The following is a 19,362-nucleotide window of genomic DNA, read 5'->3' as shown; positions in this document are numbered from 1 at the left end:
ACGTGGAAAAAACATCACTCTGCACATTGAAAACTACATCCAGTGATAACTATTGGAGCATTTGGTACAAGCAAAGATTGAATCAGGAGGCTCAGCAAGTAGGAATAATGAAAACAAATCACAAAACCAAAATCAATTACACAAGATACACTGAGACCAGAATAATTTACATTTACAGCATTTAGCTGACACTTTTAAGTAACTTACAACTCTGACTGAAAACAAACGGAGCAATTGAGGATTAAGGGTCTTGGTCAGGGGCCCAACAGTGGTAACCTAGTGGTGGTGGGACTTAAACTGGCAACCTTCTGATTACTAGTCAAGTACCTTAAACACTGAGCTACCATCAGTTCAATGACTAAAAATCTTTAAGTAAAAATTACAAATTGATCAAATTTGTTTGCGTTTTACTTGGAGTAATCTTTTTTTTCTATGAAGACAGCAAAGCTGGGAGTCTGTACATCACTGTGTTTTGGTTTCCTGTAATGACCTTTTACAAAATTGCCACTACTATGAATCACTAAATCACCACTGACATTCCAGTTTAGTCAAAAGCTTAATCTATGAACACAGTTGGCTCTGAAGAGATGTAACCCTATAATAGAACTATAACAACTTGAACACAGCACAAAAAGCTATTGATTATTAAATATAAGGTGTGTGATGGAGAATATATGCTTGGCAAAATTCTGACAAAAATCAATAAAATAAATACAATAAGTGAACGACAGCCAGGAACTTCAGTCATTCTTGCAGTTATTAATGCTGACTGTCCTTATATTAGTATCTATATACTAATGGATTTATGTAGTTTGGTATTAGGAAATATTGATTCTTTCATTGCTGAGGTATCAAGGCATGTGTAACATTTTCTGGCAACACTGAGACTAAAATGTTATATTGTGATTTACTAGATGTACACTATTCACAACCTCTGGGTAAATAAAAATAAACTATTAAGGAAAAACAATGTTGAACAACATCATAACTATGTGTATACTAATCATTAAATGTAAGCACCACTTCTAAATGTGATTGGGGCCTGATTTCCGGTTGTTCTTGCTACTCTGTAGGAAATAGATGTGCAGATAATGATCTCTCTGTGAAACAGGGTGGTGGAGGGGTGATGGTTAGATTATATTTGACAAAAGAAGATCAACTCAAACCACTGAGTTCTATCACCTTATTCAGCCTCACATAGTGCTGCCTGAAAACTTAAATAAACCTTCCAAACATACAATGAGTATAATAATAAATCACTTTTATTTGCCAGTATGTGTTTTTGGCACTGGATAATTTAGTTTGTCATGTTTGAAAAATGCTCAAACATGTATCACACAGGAACACAAGATTCATTATTGCCATACATCACACAGGGGAAACAATACACAGAAACATCCAAGTTATAAAAATAGAATATACCAAAGTGCAATTTTAAAACACATGCTGTACTCATCCCACTAAATCATCTTGCCTGCATAATATAGATATTACATTATGAGCACACTCATACTCTCCTCCTGACAAATGTGTTTGTAACTCTTGAGTGCTGCAGGCTAACACACCTTACAGCTGTCACAGTGTGCAGTGTGCATCCCAGCTAGAGAGGCATTCACACACATACACTGCACCTGCCCTGCTCTGAATCACCTGATTACTAATCACCAGCACCTGTGCCTTATTTGCCCTCCCCCTATTTAAAGCCTATGGGTGCTCTCCCACAGTTCATTGCTTGCTGACAGCACCTAAGATGATGTCGCCTGAAGTATCCTTCTCTTTACTGTCACTATGCTGTGAGTCTTACTGCCGGCATATTGTATATGCTGGTTACATTTTGCCATTATCCAGCTTTGTGTTTATTACTAGAGAGAATAAAAACTCTCCTAAACTGCACTCACATCTCACTCCCTCTGTGCCACTGTCACAAGAGCTTTTGTTTTTGATACCTTTTGAAACTTTAGCATTAGTTTATGACTGGTTCTTGTCTGATGATGGTACCAGATACAAATATTTCATTTTTCTATAAAATATGCATTGTTTTTGATGTTTAAAAAATATTTTTGCTTATGGGTCTTTGGAGTCTTTTTTTTTTTTTTGGATTATTAATGCAGAAAGACATCATGGAACACAGGGGACAACAGGAGAATGTCTGGTTGTACAATAAAAATGAATAAAAATAAGACCTCAAGATTTCCTTCAGCCAATGAGAATTTAGGTCCTGAGTAATGCAGTTTGGAGCGTTCATCAATTTCTCAGAGCTGACACTGTATTTTATTGGCCAGGACCTGCAGAGTTAAACCACACAGAGCCTGGCAGTGCAGGAATAGGGTTATTTTATGAGGTCATCATCACTTTGTCATCAGTACAGTACCACCATCAGTTTACTTTCCTGTTTAGCTGCTATCTGAGAGAATGGTGTGAGAAAAGTTTTAGACTTAGTGGTCATTGTGAATATAGACATAGAAAAAACATACAAGCTTAGACTGATAGTGGCTGATAATACACTTCCTTTATGCAAATGCAGTGTGGTGAAACTACTGCCCTTAAGATATGCTAATGCTCACTGGCAAGAAATACATAAAGTAAGTACTTAGATTATCGGTTCTGCAACTATAAAACAATACCAATAACATGGGCACTCATGAATTAACCATGAACTGGAAGAATCCAAAAATAAATTTGGGAAAAAGACCCATCGCAGTAAAACATATTAAGAACACTTACAAGGGAAGTGTAACAAAGCATCAAGATACATACCATAAGAATGAGAATACATTTGTACAAAAGATGTTACTTTTTAAGAAAGGGCCATAATCATTTAAATTACTATATATGTCTTAGAATATATCATCATAACATAACAAACATCAAAAATAAATGCAGAAAAGATGAAAGAAGTTTAAAGAGGATACATGTAGAAAGTGTGTACATGTGGAAGTAGGGAGAATGACTGGTCAGAGCAGTGTGTGTGTACTCAGATATGAAATAAAACAGTACAATGTAACATTAAGTCAAGTTTCAAAGTCAGGTTTATTTATATAGCACTTTTTACAGCACCTATTGTCACAAAGCTACTTCACACACGTCAGAGTCCAAGCCCACAGTGACTGAGCCAAAGGCAACATTGACAAGTAAAAATGGCCAAAGAGCATAAAGAAGCAACGTTGAGAGGAAACAAGAATCAAAGGACAACCCATAGTCATAGTGTTCTGGTCAACATCCGGGTTCACTGAATGTAAGTTTGTTTGAAACCCATCTAGAGCAGGAAAGACCCAGGAAAAGGCACCCAGTCAGTCTAGAGCTTCTCTTTGTCTGGGGGCAGAAGTCACACAAGGGGAGGTGATCAGGATGTGGGAGGAAGAAACAGAAGGGGAGGTGATCAGGATGTGGGAGGAAGAAACAGAAGGGGAGGTAGTCAGGATGTGGGAGGGGCTACAGCAACCGAGGTTCTCCATCAACAGCCCCAAGTAACTGTGATCTACACTGCAGTGCCAGAGCCTAAACTTTACAAACTCTTTAAGATTAACCTTTATTTAATGTTTTTATTTTGGATTTCTTTGTTGATATTCTGTCTCTCTCTGTTAAAATAAACTTATCATGAAAATGATAGACTGTTCATGTCTTTGTAAGGATGAACATACAAATTCAGCAGGGGATCAAATCATTATTTTCCCCACTGTCGATTATTTGCTTTGGATAACTTTTGTCCACATGTTTTTCATTATTGATATGACTCCATTACATTTTATAGGTTCTGTTCAAATTTAAAAAGCTGCTAAATGAGCAGTAATGAATGTACCTGGAAAAAATAGCACTCTTATCTGTGCATTGAACGTGACACCCAGTGACCAGCCTTGGTGCATTTTGTACAAGCAAAGACTGAAGCAGGAGCCTCAGCAAGTAGGAACAGTGCAAACAAATAAACAGGACATATTTTCTTCTCCATTCAACAACTCCAAAGTTACAATGATGTGGATTACTAGCACAAATGTTTTGCCTATTCAAAATGCTAAAACACATGATGAAGGAACTTATTACTGTGGAATACCAGAAGCAACAAGGGTTCACTTTTTCTCTTATACCTTCGTCAATGTGACAGTTAATTAAATGGTTTTGTTTAAACTTCTTAACAATGGAATAAGTAAAGCACATATTTATTATTTTAATGTCAATGCCACAGATGTTTTATGAAGAGAATTAAAATTCTGAATAAATGCAAAGTGTTTTCAGTCCAAAAACTTCAAAGTAATATAAGATACACATTTTATAAAAGTACCTGGTAATTCTTTAGTAGTCAACATGTTCAAGCAGGTGAGGGAACCTAATTTGAACTAAGAGCAGACACTGTGAGCATTTTATTGACTAGGACAAAAACTTAATAGCACCTGACAGTGCAGGAATAGGGTTGAATTCCTCAAAAACAGACCAGTCAAGCAAGTATCTTTGTGGCTGTTTGTTTTAAATAAAATGATTATCAAAAAATAAAACAATCATTATCATTCAAGGTTCTATACGACAGGGACAAGTCACAAAAATCTAGTATAATCAAGGTAACCTAATATTTTACAGTATTTGTGTTCTATTTATCAGCATATCAAGAGTAATGCACATCACTGTATCAAAATTCAGCATTAAAGTTCCCCAATGAATTGTCCACTAAAGTCTTATATTTATATAAGAAATCTGTGAAACTCACAAAGGTACACAATAATTCCTGATTTGATATTATTTTTATCTTTAGGAAATATTGATAATATTGATATGAATTCTGCAACAAACCTGGAAGGTAATATTCAATGAGTCAATTACAATTAATACTGTATTTTTTCCTCAACAACAGCAAGACCTCAACAAGGTAGTATGATGGAGAAAACCACCAATCAGGTACAACCTGTGCAGCTGTGCTTTTGTGCCATTAAATATATAAATATTTATAATGCTTAGCAACTAGACAATCATAGACATGACAATAGTAGATGTTACATTATCTGCTGTTTTTAGTTAGCATATTACGATATGCCCCCCATAATAGAAAAGGCCAGATTTGAAAGTAAGGATATTTATTTAGTGATGTGCACCTACTCTAATAAAATATGCTGTATTTCACATTATGTACATTTGTTTCATTGCTTTGTTTTAGACAAAGCAAATAATGTAAATAGCAGAATGATGAGCTACTATAATATTATTTTAATCATAAATAATATTAAGATCTGCAAACCTTAAAAATCAATTTACTACCATTTATACATTTAAATATATGAGATCTTTTACTAAGAAAGTTTTTGGCTCTGCTTGGCTCAGCTTCCTCTGTTTCATATCTGTAGTGCTGATATAGTTTTTAGCTGTAGTCTAATTATGGCATCATTGACACACATGCATGAGGCTATTATGGTAGAGATGTATGAGACATGCAACACTGCACTGCTGTAGAGGAGGAGGAGAAGGTAACTCACTGGGTCTGTGTTTCAGACTAGTAGTCATATTCTAAATAAGGATCAGAATGACAGTAATGTTCACTAAACATTGTTGTTCATTCCCACAGTCACATGATGCTGAAGAGTTGAATTATGCTGCCATTCATTTCAATGAGAGGAAAGCCAAAAGAGGGCAGGAGAAGAGAGGACAGCCTGAAGACATCATGTACTCTGAAGTGAAACGTTCAGGTCTTACTGACTATCATCTAGATTATTAGCTCTCTTCCTTTCTATAATCCTAAATGAAGTCTGGATACATTATCTCTTTACTGGCACATTCAGTGTTGTAAAGGAGGTGTTGTGTAACTGTAATCTCTAAATCTTTATTCCCTGTTCATCTGCTTTCTGATATTTAAGGTATATTGTGTTTCAACTGGTTCATTCCAGCTTCAACAATAAATTGCTACATTTGTCTTAGAGAACCACTGTGCTGAAAACTGGGTGACTGATAAATAATATCCACAATGTTTCGATCTCTACCTATTGAGTTTACATAGCTATGACTGTCGATTTTCTGACATTTATATCTTCTCTTCATACTAGAAGATTGCATTGTGCCTGTTGTTTTTGTTGCTTAGCGTCTGATATTAAATATCAGATGTAAATATTTAAACATATTATTATTATTGTAATGGTGGCCTGAGTGCTCCAGGGCACGATACAGGACGCACAAACTCCCTTGAAATGGTGAGACATTTAATAACATAAAACACGAACAATGGCGGCACTCACACATAGGGACTATAGGGACTATAGTGAACATAAACATACAAACAGTTTGAACACTAACAGAGACAGGGATATTTAACATTTACATTAACAGAGACAGTAAGAAAATTGAAACTAACATGAACAGGAATATTAACACTGACCAACAATGAGGCACTGACAGAGGTTTAAATGATGGACAAACACTCAACATTAAACCTGTGCAGGTGCATGCCATCACGGGGGTGTGGCTACATACAAGGATGAACCCCCCTACACGCAGCAGGCTGTCCCGTGACAATTAAAGATAACCAATATTAAATTTGATAGACTCTATTTTTATTAAATATTTAATACTGTAGGTGTTACTAGTGTTACTTAGGTGGTACAACACAAGTGCCAACACAAGTCAACTGGATGTGTGATACTGACAACAGGAAGTGTAGAGGTAGGCTTTTTTAAAACCCAGAACAATTACAAAACCAAAATCAATTACAAAACATACACTTAGACCAGCATAATATACATATAGAGCATTTAGCTGACATTTCTATCCAAAGTGACTTATAATTCTGAACACAATTTGAGCAATTGAGGATTAAAGGTCTTGCTCAGAGGCCCAACAGTGGTAGCTTGGTGGTGGTGGGACTTAAACTGATTTGTGATGGAAAATATATGCTTGGCAAAATTCTGACAAAAATCAACAAAATAAATACAATTTGTTTATGGTAGCCAGAAACCTCAATCATTCTTGCAGTTGTTAATGGTGACTGTCCTTATATTAGTATCTATATACTAAAGGATTTATGTAGTTTGGTATTAGGATATACTGATTCTTTCAAAATATGAGGTATCAAGACATTTGTAACTTTTTCTGGCAGCACTGAGACTAAAATGTTATTTTGTGATTTACTAGATTTACACTATTCACAACCTCTGGGTAAATAAAAAGAAACTATTAAAGAAAAACAGTGTTGAACAATATCATAACTATGTGTATACTAATCATTAAATGTGAGCACCACTTCTAAATGTGATTGGGGCCTGATTTCCTGTTGGTTATTCTTGCTACTCTATAGGAAATAGAAGTGCAGATAATTATCTCTAACCCGAAAAAGGGTGGTGGAGGGGTGCTGGTTGGATTATATTTGACCAGAGGTGCTCAACTCTAACCACTGAGTTCTATCACCTTATTCAGCCTCACATAGTGCTGGCTGAAAGTTACATTAATCTGCCAAACATATTATCATTACAATAATAAATCAATTTTATTTGCCAGCTTTTAAATTATTAATGCAGAAGGTCATCATGGAACACAGGGGACAAGAAGGGAACATTTTACAATAAAAGCCAAATTAAAAATTATAAGACCTCAAGACATCCTCCAGCCAATGAGAATTTATCTCCTGAATAATGCATTTTGGTACATTCATAATTTTTTAAAGTCATGACACTTTATTTTATTGGTCAGGACATGCAACACAGTTAAACAACACAGAGCCTGTCAGTGCAGGAATAGGGTTATTTTATAAGGTCATCATCACTTTGTCATGAGTACAGTACCAACATCAGTTGTTTAGTTACTATCTGAGAAAGAATGGTGTGAGAACACATTTTTAGACCTTGTGATCACTACGAAAATGCACATAGAAAAAAAAAACCCCATAAGCTCTGACTGATAGTGTCTGATAATACACGTCCTTTATGCAAATACATTGTACGGAAACCTTTTTTTTTTTTTTTTTTTTAAGATTTGCTAATGCTTACTGGCAAGAAATACATAAATTAAATACACACATTATCTATAAAACATTAACAATAACATGGACACTCATGAATTAACCATGGACTGGAAGATAGCAAAGAATTCTTCAAAAACAAGAACCATCACACAAAACATCGAAACACTTACAAGGGAATTGTAATATAGCGTCTAGTTTCATAGCGTAAGCATATGAGGTTAAATATGTACAAAATACATTACTTTTAAGAAAGGGCCGTGATCATTTTAAAACTATATGTTTTAGATTATCTCATCCTAACAAATAACAACAACATCACATAAATGCAGAAAAGAATAAATGAAGTTGAAGTTTAAAGAGGATACATGTGGAAGTACAGAGACTGACTTGTCAGATTTGAGTGTGTACTCAGATATGAAATCAAACAGTAGAGTGTAAAGTAGCACTTTTTACTACCACTTCGTCACAAAGATGTCAGAGTGCAAGCCCACAGTAAGTGAACCAAAGGCAACACTGACAAGGAAAAACTGCTCAAGAAATGTTGAGAGGAACCAAGAATCAAAGGAGAGCCCATTGTCATCTGGTCAAAGTCTGGGTTCACAGAATGTAAGTTTGTTGAAACCCATCTAGAGTAGGAAAGACCCATGAAAAGTCACCCAGTCAGTCTAGAGCTTCTCTTTGTTTGGGGGGATTAGTCACAGGAGGGGAGGTAGTCAGGATGTGGGAGGAGCCACAGCAACTGAGGTTATCCATCAGCAGTTCCAAGTAACTGTGATCTACTCTGCAATGCCACAGACTGAACTCATGTTTACATCAATTTATACAAACTCTTTAAGGAAAAGGTAAGGCTTCTCAAGGGTCAGAGGTTAATGGAGCCCAAATGAACTCTGGTGACCAAACTGACAATAAGGCAAAAAAAAAGACAGAACAGGATCTTGAGTTTTGATAGCCAATGAGATTTTAATTTTTGAGGCATAAAATAAAATGGAGCTTTTGTTAGTAATCTCCTAGAGAGTCTTCCAATTTCTAAGATAGAACTTTTCATTTTTCACTGATAGCTTCATCCTGGTTCCATAGATTATAATTCCACAACACATGTAAGTTATTTTCTTCAGACACACCCAGCCCCACTGACACCGTTAAAATGTGCTCGGTGCCATGCGTTCCATGTGAGCTTTACACTCTAATCCTCAAGCAAACACAGTGTTACTCTACATACATTTACCCACTATATTGCCCGCATGTAGACCATCACTTAATAACCTATAACATTCATCACTGGTCACCACACAGACTAAAGTCATACCCAGCCCCACTAAATACTGTTAATGTCTATTCAGTGCTGACAGTTCCATATAGATGTTATGAACTACACCACCAAGTATTCCTCAACGCAGCAGTTCCATGCTGGACTCCACAGTGATTAAGGCCATGTCCAGTCTCACTAGTACATTTAATGCATGTTCAGTGGCACTTGATATTGCAAGTGCAATGTTCAGTGGTTCCATTTGCATTATGTATTTCCCTATCTAGCCTAGACTCTCCTCACCCACAACCATTGACTAGGCCTTTCAGCTACTTCCAATAATTCCTTCACAGTTGCATTTAGTTTACAAATCCTAAAACCAAATTCCATAAGCAAAGATGTGGTGGTGATAAGTTACAGAAAGGAGTAACAAAATTGACATTCCATAGACTTCTGCACTTCATAATTCAAGAAAATAACTTGCTGTTTTGTGTCTTTGCAATTAAATATGTGACATACTAAAACACTATATAAAACTAATTTAAACCTTTTTAGAATTATCTGACTGTTCTCATATGCTTTTCAATATTGTTCCATAAAATATTGAGTGTCACTGTAGTACAGCATTATCCAATCATGTTCCATCAGGTGTCATTTGAAAGGACATTAGCACAACAGGAGGGGCACATTTTTTCAGTTGTTCTTCTAATGGATAAACAAACACCAAAAATAATCTGCACTCAAATAATCTGAGCTGTACAAAAAAGATAAATAAATAATAGTACTAAAAAAAATGATGGCAAATTTAAATACTATAAATAAGATTGTCAAATCAGCCCCTACTTCGAGAGGTGCTCTGTTACTTTAGCTTTCATGGATCTTGGGCTCAACATGTTTTAAAGAGATCAGACACTGCAGGTGGCCAAAAAAGGTTGTAAAACAACAGGACAGAACAGGACCATGTGACCTTTGCCAGCCAATGAGATTTTGAGTCATGAGACCTGAAAGCTCATGAAGTTTATTTAGTTTGTCAGTTGCTTCTTGTCAAACCGTCTCCTTTGAGGTCTGAGTGTTACTCTGCAATGATGATACCATCTGCATATTTATATTATTGAGCTACAAGACATGTACGGTTCCTAATCTTGACAAATGTTTATAAATACATATTTTACTGTACCTTATGATGGTGGCTTAATCATCAATAGACATTATTTGCTTTGGATAAACTTTTGTCCACATTTACCTGGAAAAAAATATCACTCTTAACTGCACATTACTGCAGCAATACCTCAACAAGGTAATGATGGAGAAGACCACCAATAATGTACAACTTGTGCAGTTGTGCTTTTTTGCCATTAAATATATAAATATAATACTTAGCAACTAGCCAATCATAGATATGACAACGGTAGATGTTACATTAGCCACTGATTTTAATTAGCATAATATGGAATGCCTACTATAAGAGAAAAGTCCAGATTTGAAAGTAAGGATATCTATTTAGTGATGTGGGTCTACCCTGATAAAATATGCTGTAGCTCACATTATGTAAATTTGTTTCATTGCTTTGTGTCAGATAAAACAGGTAAAGAGAATGGCATGTCAAGAGCAGAATGACATACTACTATAATATTAGTCTAATGATAAACAGTATTAACATCTCTAAATCTTAAAAAAAAAAAACTACTGCCTTTTATAGATTTAAATCTATGACATTTTACTAAGAATGTTTCTGGCTCTGCTCAGCTCAGCTTCCTCTGGTTCATATCTGTGCTGCTGATATAGCTGATATTTTTAGCTGTAGTCCAATTACCAGGTATGTTATTCTACGCTTGTGGTAGCTCAGTGCTTAAGGTACTTGACTTTTAATCAAAAAGTTGCCAGATCAAGCTCTACCATTGCCAAGTTACCACTGTTGGGCCCCTGTGCAAAGCCCTTAACTCTCAAGTTGTATTGAGTCATAATATTAAGTCGCTTTAGATTAAAAGCATCAGCTAAATGTTTCACTATACCTGGATCAGTTTTAATTGAACACATTCACCCAGTTGAGTTGCATTTTTTTTTAATTATTTTTTGCCTATGGGTACAACTTCCCTTGTTTGTGTGAAAGAGTTCTGTTATGCTGCATTACAGGTCTCTGAGGACAAGATGCAGAAAACAGGGCATCAAGAAAATGATTACACCCATGTGAGATTCTGGCCTGTTTGAGAACAGGCCAGTGTACTGTTCAGTTCAGTACATAAAATAAAATAGATTATATTGAGTGGAAGTATAGTCCATAGTGTGGGTATAATATTACTACTTTCTCAAACTCTTTTAGTTATCTTGCCAATACAGAGCGTTTCTTCTGACTTAGTTTTCTCCCTGTGCTGTAGGGCTGTAGCACTAGTTTCCTGTGCACCCCACATGCTGGTATGAGTATAAAACTAAAAATGTGTTAAAAAAAAGTTTTATTTATTTTCCATAAGATTCTGATTGATGTAACACTGGTATGTTTTTCACAAAATCCTTTACAAGCAATTAAAAACCATAACATTCCAAAATAAAACATATAGAGTCAAAAATAAAAATAAATTAAAAGAAAAATGTCATGTATCTTAAGAAAACAAAACTGTAGTACTATAGTAACAAATACAAGTTTGTTCAATTTCTCACACTCACAAATGACACTTCATAAGCAATTCCTGTAATTCATCCTTCAGCCCCTGGCCAGACATATCACACTCTCCCATCTGAGAAAAAAGCCTGTCTGTCTGTACATGTCCCAGTTCACCAACAAACACAGACAAATATAAATACACCATCTTGTGTTTACACTTGCATTTATATGTGGATAATCCCACATATAAATGGGATTATAAATGTACTTTGGTGGTACAACACAAGTGCTTTGCTAATCTGGTTGGCCTGCAAGAAAACTGGATGTGTGATACTGACAACAGAAAGTGTAGTGAAAAAACACACTCAGGCCAACACCAGTCAAATGGGTAATTCTAAAACTAAATTTATTGACCTAAGATGTACAAGTTGATCAATTGTGTTTGCATTTTACTTTCTGTACTGTTTTCTATGAAGACTGCAGTACCAGGTGTGTGTATGTTGCAGCCAGTTTCAGTTTCCCCCAAAGACCCTGTAAGACCCCTTATAAGACCCTCATGAAACTGTCACTGCCCTGAATCACCACTGACATTCCATCTTAGTCAAAGGCTTAATCTAGAAATAACACCAGGCTCTGAAGGGGTGTAAACCAATTTAAAACTGCTTTCTAAAAAACAGGACAGTCAGAATTTGAACACAGCACTGTTACGTCCTTCAGAATTTATGAGTTTGTTCTTTGTGCTATAGTGTTTTAAGATTTGTTAAAGGATACCCACACAAGGGCCCACTATAAGAAAATCAGTGAGCTGCAGATATGACTCATCGTTACACCACGGATGACCTGATTGGCCAACTGAATAATTAACCTCTCTGTAAATACCTGTGTCACTAATTTGTTGGTGCCCCGTGGTATTTTGGTCAGTAGTCACCATGCATGCCACGGTAGACGCAGCTCTGAGTTTGTACTGTCACTGTCAGTTGTTGATTCTTTGAGATTGTGGTATTAAGTATGAATGGTCCCTTTTTCTGTCCCAGGTTCTTTGAATAGGACCTTAGGAGTTAGTACTTTTCTGTCTAGCAAAGTTCTTGGATAGAGCTTTAGGAGTGTACGTGATCTTTATAGGCTTTATGCTCAGGGCCTCAGTGCTTAGATGTAATGCTGTCGAGTTGATACAGACAGTTTCAAAAGGAGGACAGAGAGTCATATTTACATATATTCAATTTCCAGAAACTTTGAATATTGTTCTATTCTTTTTGTTTGGAGTTGTAGTGGTGGGTGCCGTGTTCTTTTTGCCTTGTTGTTGTATTTCTGTTTTTGTGAGGATCTTGGGAATTCTGTTGTCCAATGAGATGTTAACTGAGTGCAGCAAGAATTTTGTTTATTTTGAATTAGTAATATTTAATTCCTCATCCCCCTTTTTAATGTAGACTTGACTGAATTTTTAGATCATTTTTAGGAATTTATACGGGACCAACAAAAGTGACATAACAAAGACTCCTACAGTTCATAATCAAAATAATATTTTTCTTGTTGTTTTGTCTCTTATTGTAAAATTAAATATGGGACAACATACACAATAAAACATTTTTAAACAACTTTGACTGTTGTCATACACTTTTCAGTATTGTTCCATAAAATAGTTCCAAAAATGCCACTGTGTTACAGCATTAGCCAATCATGTTCCTTCTGGAATGGATTGATTGGGCAGTAGCACAGGAGTAATGTGTGTACATTTTTTTAGTGACTCTACTATTGGCTATAAAAAACTCTCAGCTGTAAAAAAAAGAACACTGAAAGAACACTCCTATCACTCTGGATAAGAGTGTCTGCCAAAAGAATAAAATAATGTACATGGATGTTGGTTAAAAACATGTCATAAAAGAGATCAGGCACTGATAGTTGCCAAACAAGGTTGTGAGACAATAACCGAACAGGACCATGTGACTTTTGCCAGCCAATAAGATTTTAGATCATGAAACTGTCACATTCGGAGGCAAAGCAGGATGCGGGGACGAGCCGTATATGACACACCGAAACGTTTTATCCTAAACATAGACAAAGACAACAAGCTAACCTGGTTCAAACAACGACAAAACTAGTATGTAGACAAAGGACTTATATACATACACACTAACGACACACAACAAGGAGCAGGTGTGAAACACAAGGAGGGCGTGGTCATGCAGACGAACACACATGCACACACAGGGAGACGTTTGGGGAGAGTGGCCGTAACGTGACAGAAACACAAAAGTTGATAAAGTTTATTTAGTCTTGTCAGTTTCTACTTTCAAACCGTCTCCTCTGAGGTCAGAGCGTTATGCAGGAATTATGGTACCAGTCTGGTTACTTATTTTGAGCCTCAAGACATGTACAGTTCCAAATCTTTACTAATGTTCATAATTAAATGTGTTACAGTACTTTGATGTTGGTTTAATATATTTTATATATTTTACAATATTTATTGTAGGTGGGCTCACATTTTATACATTTTCTTCATAACCATTTTTATTTTTCATAAAAACTTGGCCAGGTTGCAATTTTGTTCTCCAAACCATACATTATTCAATGTATGCAAATTGATGTTCAATACTTACACCAACCTGTTTTTGGTACCATTATGTTTATTCTATATGACCAGCTGACCATATTGATTCTTCCGGTGATATCCATATTGTTTCTTCCCGTGCTTTGCCGGTCTGTCCTGTCCTTGAATCAAGGCTCCCCCTTTGACAGAGGCCCCTAGAGGCCTGTCAAAAAGGCCTCCTGAGGATTTACTTTGAAGCCTACAGAAGCCTTTCCTGCATGAAACCAGTTTATTCTGGACCATCCCTATTTTCCTCCTTACAATATAATTTTATTACCTCACTATTGTGGTGGAGAAGCATGGGATATGCAACACTGCACTGCTGTAGAGGAGGAGGAGAAGGCAACTCACTGTCTCTGTGTTTAAGACTAGTAGTCGTATTCTAAATAAGGATGAGAATGACAGTTGTTCATTCTCACAGCCATATGATGCTGAAGAGCTGCACTTATGCTGCCATTCATTTCAATGAGAGGAAAACCAAAAGGGGGCAGGTGAAGAGAGGACAGCCTGAAGACAGCATGTACTCTGAAGTGAAAAGTTCAGCTCTTACTGACTATCATCTAGATTATTAGCTCTCTTCCTTTCTATAATCCTAAATGAAGTCTGGATACATTATCTCCTTACTGGCACATTCAGTGTTGTAAAGGAGGTGCTGTGTAACTCTGTAATCTCTAAGTCTCTATTTCCTGTACATCTGCTTTTTGATATTTAAGATATGTTATGTTTCTGCTGGTTCAGTCCAACTTCAACAATAAAGTGCCACATTTGTCTTAGAGAACCACTGTGCTTGTCACGATCAGTCCCTCCCGGGTTCCGTGTTCCGTATTTTCCCTGTCTTGTGTTTTTTAGTTTTGTTCCATAGTTTCATTTTCTCCTCCCCTCATTTGATTTTCAACACCTGTCCCTTGTTTAGTTCATGCATTTAAACCGTGTCTTGATCCCTGTGTTTTTGCTGTTCATTGAATGTGTTTGTATGCTTGTGTTGGTTAGTACTCCTTGTATCCTAGCTTTTGTGTTTCTTTGTCCTGAGTTTTCCCTAGCCTTTGTTATAGCCTGCTTCCCCTGTTTGCATATGTGTTTGTTTTGTTTATAATTTATTTTCAGACTCTCCGTATTGGTACTACGCCCCTGGACCACGACTACAACTCTGATTTTGGATTTGCCCCTAATAAATCTCGCTCTTCTCCACACCTGCATCCGACTCCTTACCGCTCACCATTACAGGTACCATTATGTTTAAACTGAACTACTTTAATTTTTTAAAAATGCGATCTTACTTTACTTATCTTACTTTTCCGGTGATGTCCATATTATTTTTTCTGGTGCTAGGCCGGGATGTCCCGTCCTTGAACCTAGGCTCCCCCCTCGAGTGGGGCCCCTAGAGGCTTCTCAAATAGGCCTACTGAGGATTTACGTTGAAGTCTACAGAGGCCTTTCCTGCATGAAACCAGTTTATTCTGGACCATCCATGCTTTTCTGCTTACATCTTTTTATTATCTCATTTTCCCCCCTTTAATAACTTTTGTCAGGAACCCACTATAACCAGCCTTTTTGTTTGCAACCTCTCAATGATGCACTTATAATGATGTAGTGTTTTAATAGTTTGATTATATACTGTGTATGTGTATGTATATATGTATAAATACATATGTATATATATATGTATGTGTGTGTGTGTGTGTGTGTGTATATATATATATATATATATATATATATATATATATATATATATATATATATATATATATATATATATATATATATATATATATATATATATATATATATATATATATATATATATATATATACATACATATACATATACATATATACACACACATCTGACACCAGAAGGCGCATGGCATCCCCCTAATGTAGGTGGAGGAGTTGAAAGGAAGCGGCCAAATGATTGACTTAATTTTCCCTTTAGCTCATGCAATGCAACTATCTTTTTTAACGGTATGAACAGCATAACTAACATATGATAACCCTGCATTATCTGGATGTTTAAATGCAGTATGCAGCTTTTGCTGCTGTAAAATTGTGAGTGGATTTTGCATGGAGGAGGCAACACTGCCTTTACAACGTACATCCCTCTGGGCACCTGTCTGGTTGGTGTAGTTAAGAGTACTTGTGTGATTCAAGTCCTCTATAACAGTGAGATTATCACAGCCAGATTATTACAATCAACTGGGTTCCTTCTGTGTGAAAACCAAATAGTAGAAACAATGACAGTACAAATAAAAACCAAATGAAACAATATGCAGTTCATTCTTCTCACCCAATTGAGTCCATCAAAAACCTTTTGAAACTTCATGATTGACTCAATAGTTCTTGATGTACCTGTAATCAAATCATCGTAGGATATTCAATGGAGACACTATTGCTGGTTCTAGGCTCTCAGCCTTGTGTTATCTGCGTTGGAGTCTGAATGACTGCTTACCAGCCATAGTCAAGACTCTTAACTTGAATCCTCACTGTCTGTAAGTGGTCACACAGGTTGTGTTTGTGAAGTGACACTTCGAGTTACTGGTATGGAATGTCCACTAGGTCAGTTGCAGGAACATGTGGTTGTTGCTCTGTGCACTGCACTAGTCTCAATAAATCTAGGACCCGAAAACAATGATGTAAATTAATCCGCACATTACGTCCTTCCACCTTTACAGTAGTGGGTGTTACTAGTATCACTTTAAAAGGTTCTTCATATCTGGGTCCTTGTCAATCTCTTTTGAAAGTCTTCACATACACATAGTCTCCTGTTAATATTTATTTCAGTCCCTCTGCAATTTCTTGGTCATGTCCTTCAGTTGCACCCTTTACTTGTGTGAAGATCTCTTTATGGATCTTTGTTTTGCACTTAACGTATTCCCCCAGTTCACCTTGCATCTGCTCTATGTTAGGTCCTTTAGTTGATCCCCTTAAATAAGTAACAGGCATACGGTGTCTCATGAGCATCTCATGTGGAGTGAGATGAATATCACGATTAGTTGTTATTCTCATGCTCATTAAAGCTTATGGTAAGACATTTAGCCAATTAATTTTCTGTTTGCTATCAGGACATTATTTTTCCTTTTAGGACTCCATTTTGACATTCAAGTATGCCTTGTGATTGAGGATGATAAATACATCCCAGTCTGTACCTAACTGTGTGTATGCTATGATAGTGACATACACATATGTATGTGCATGTGTGTGGGTGTCCTGGCAGCTCCTACCCCTGAAGTACGAGGAGGTTGTGGTTGTGTGTGTGTGTGTGTGTGTGTGTGTGTGTCGGGGGGGGGGGGGGATGTCGATCCCACTCCCGTTTGTGCTCTCTCCCTGATGGCTCCCTCACACTTCTCTGTGTATCAGCAAAAAGCCTACTGCAACTCCCTGCTATAAGAAAAGTCATTACTATACTAGCAATTCCCAACATTTACACTTGCTGCATACATTTAAATCACTCAGTTATGCTCCTCACTTCCTGTGTGTCTCTAGAATGATTGTGTTAGTTCTGGGGCAAGTGTACGCATGATGCATCATATGTATAATGCCTTAAAATCGGCATTCATGTTCCCTAATCACTTTATAAGCATCAAGTGTGCATGTCATAACAGCCTCTAGCTTTCAGTTAGGTCTCAATGGTTCTTTTTTTCACAGCATATCAAAAATCAATTTTTCTAATTTCATGCTGCCGCTCAAAAAAACATCTGGAAGCTATTTTTTTTTCTCTTTCCCGCAGGTTTTCTGAAGTAAGTGTTATTTATTGCGTTCGTTTGCTGCGTGTGTTCCAGGTTCACTACCAGGATTTCGCCCATTTGAGACTTCGTCCCATTCCTCGCCGGGTTTTCATGTCAACTGCTTCAGCTAATTAATGGCAAGAAGAGGAAAGGAGGAAGAGAAGCGAGAAGTGAGACAGCTTTGTTAGGTTGGAGTTTGTTTGTTTGGCTGTGATTGAAATTTTGTATGAGTTTGTGTAGGACCTTGTTTTCACCATTTTTTGGCCCTCCTTCTTTAGCTTCTCCCCTCCTGCTTTAGCTACTGTGTATATTTGAGTATATTTATAGATAGTATAGAGTGTGTAAATATTGTTCTGTTTGCTACTTTGGTGTTGGATCCTGGTGATGGTGGTGGCCTGGGTCACTCCTGTAGACATTGTACCAGTAAGATTGTTTGTACTTAATATCCACTGTGAAACACATCAAAAAGGAGGCGTCCATTTATGCTTCCGCTTGTTTTGTTGCTGTTCACTTTTTACAACTTACATTCTGTTAGCTGTTTACATTTATATTTCCTTGTTACGGCCTCATAGCCTAGACGGGGTCATGACAAAAGATGTTCATAATCCTAACAATGACTTTTTCAGTTCATAATCGCAGAATATAATTATTGCTGTTTTAACCCTTTCTCTAAAATTAAATATGAGAAAAAACGCTAAAAACTTTTCAAGTTACTCTGTTGTCATACACTTTTCAACAGTGTCATGTTCCTTCAGGTTTGGTTTGAAAGGACAGTAGTATAATAAACATTTGGAGTAAGTTTTAATACTGTAAACAAGAATGTCATATCACCCCTTTCTTCGAGTGGTGCTCTATTATTTTAACTTACGTGGATGTTGGGCTCAACATGTTTTAAAGAGATCAGACACTACAGTTGTGCAAACATGGTTGATAGACAACAGGACAGAAAAAGACTTGTGACATTTTCTAGCCAATGAGATTTTGAGTCATGAGACTGGAAGCTCATGAAATGTATTTATTTTGTCAGTTGCTTATTTTCAAACCGTGCCCTCTGAGGTCTAGCCATTACACTGCAATGATGATATCAGTCTGGACACTTATATTTTTTCTCTACAAGACATGTATGGTTACAAATTTTGACCAGCATTTAGAATTACATTTGTTACAGTTCTTTCTGATATTGGATTAATAATCAGTATGTATTATTTATTTTAGATTCGATTTTCTACACATTGTTTTCTTATTGATTCTGGCTCGGTTTCATTTTATAGGTCCTGTTCA

The sequence above is a fragment of the Electrophorus electricus genome, chromosome 16 (genome assembly GCF_041902795.1).
Source record: "Electrophorus electricus isolate QZ-2024a chromosome 16, ASM4190279v1, whole genome shotgun sequence".
Classification (NCBI taxonomy): domain Eukaryota; kingdom Metazoa; phylum Chordata; class Actinopteri; order Gymnotiformes; family Gymnotidae; genus Electrophorus; species Electrophorus electricus.
This window is presented reverse-complemented; position numbering follows the sequence as displayed.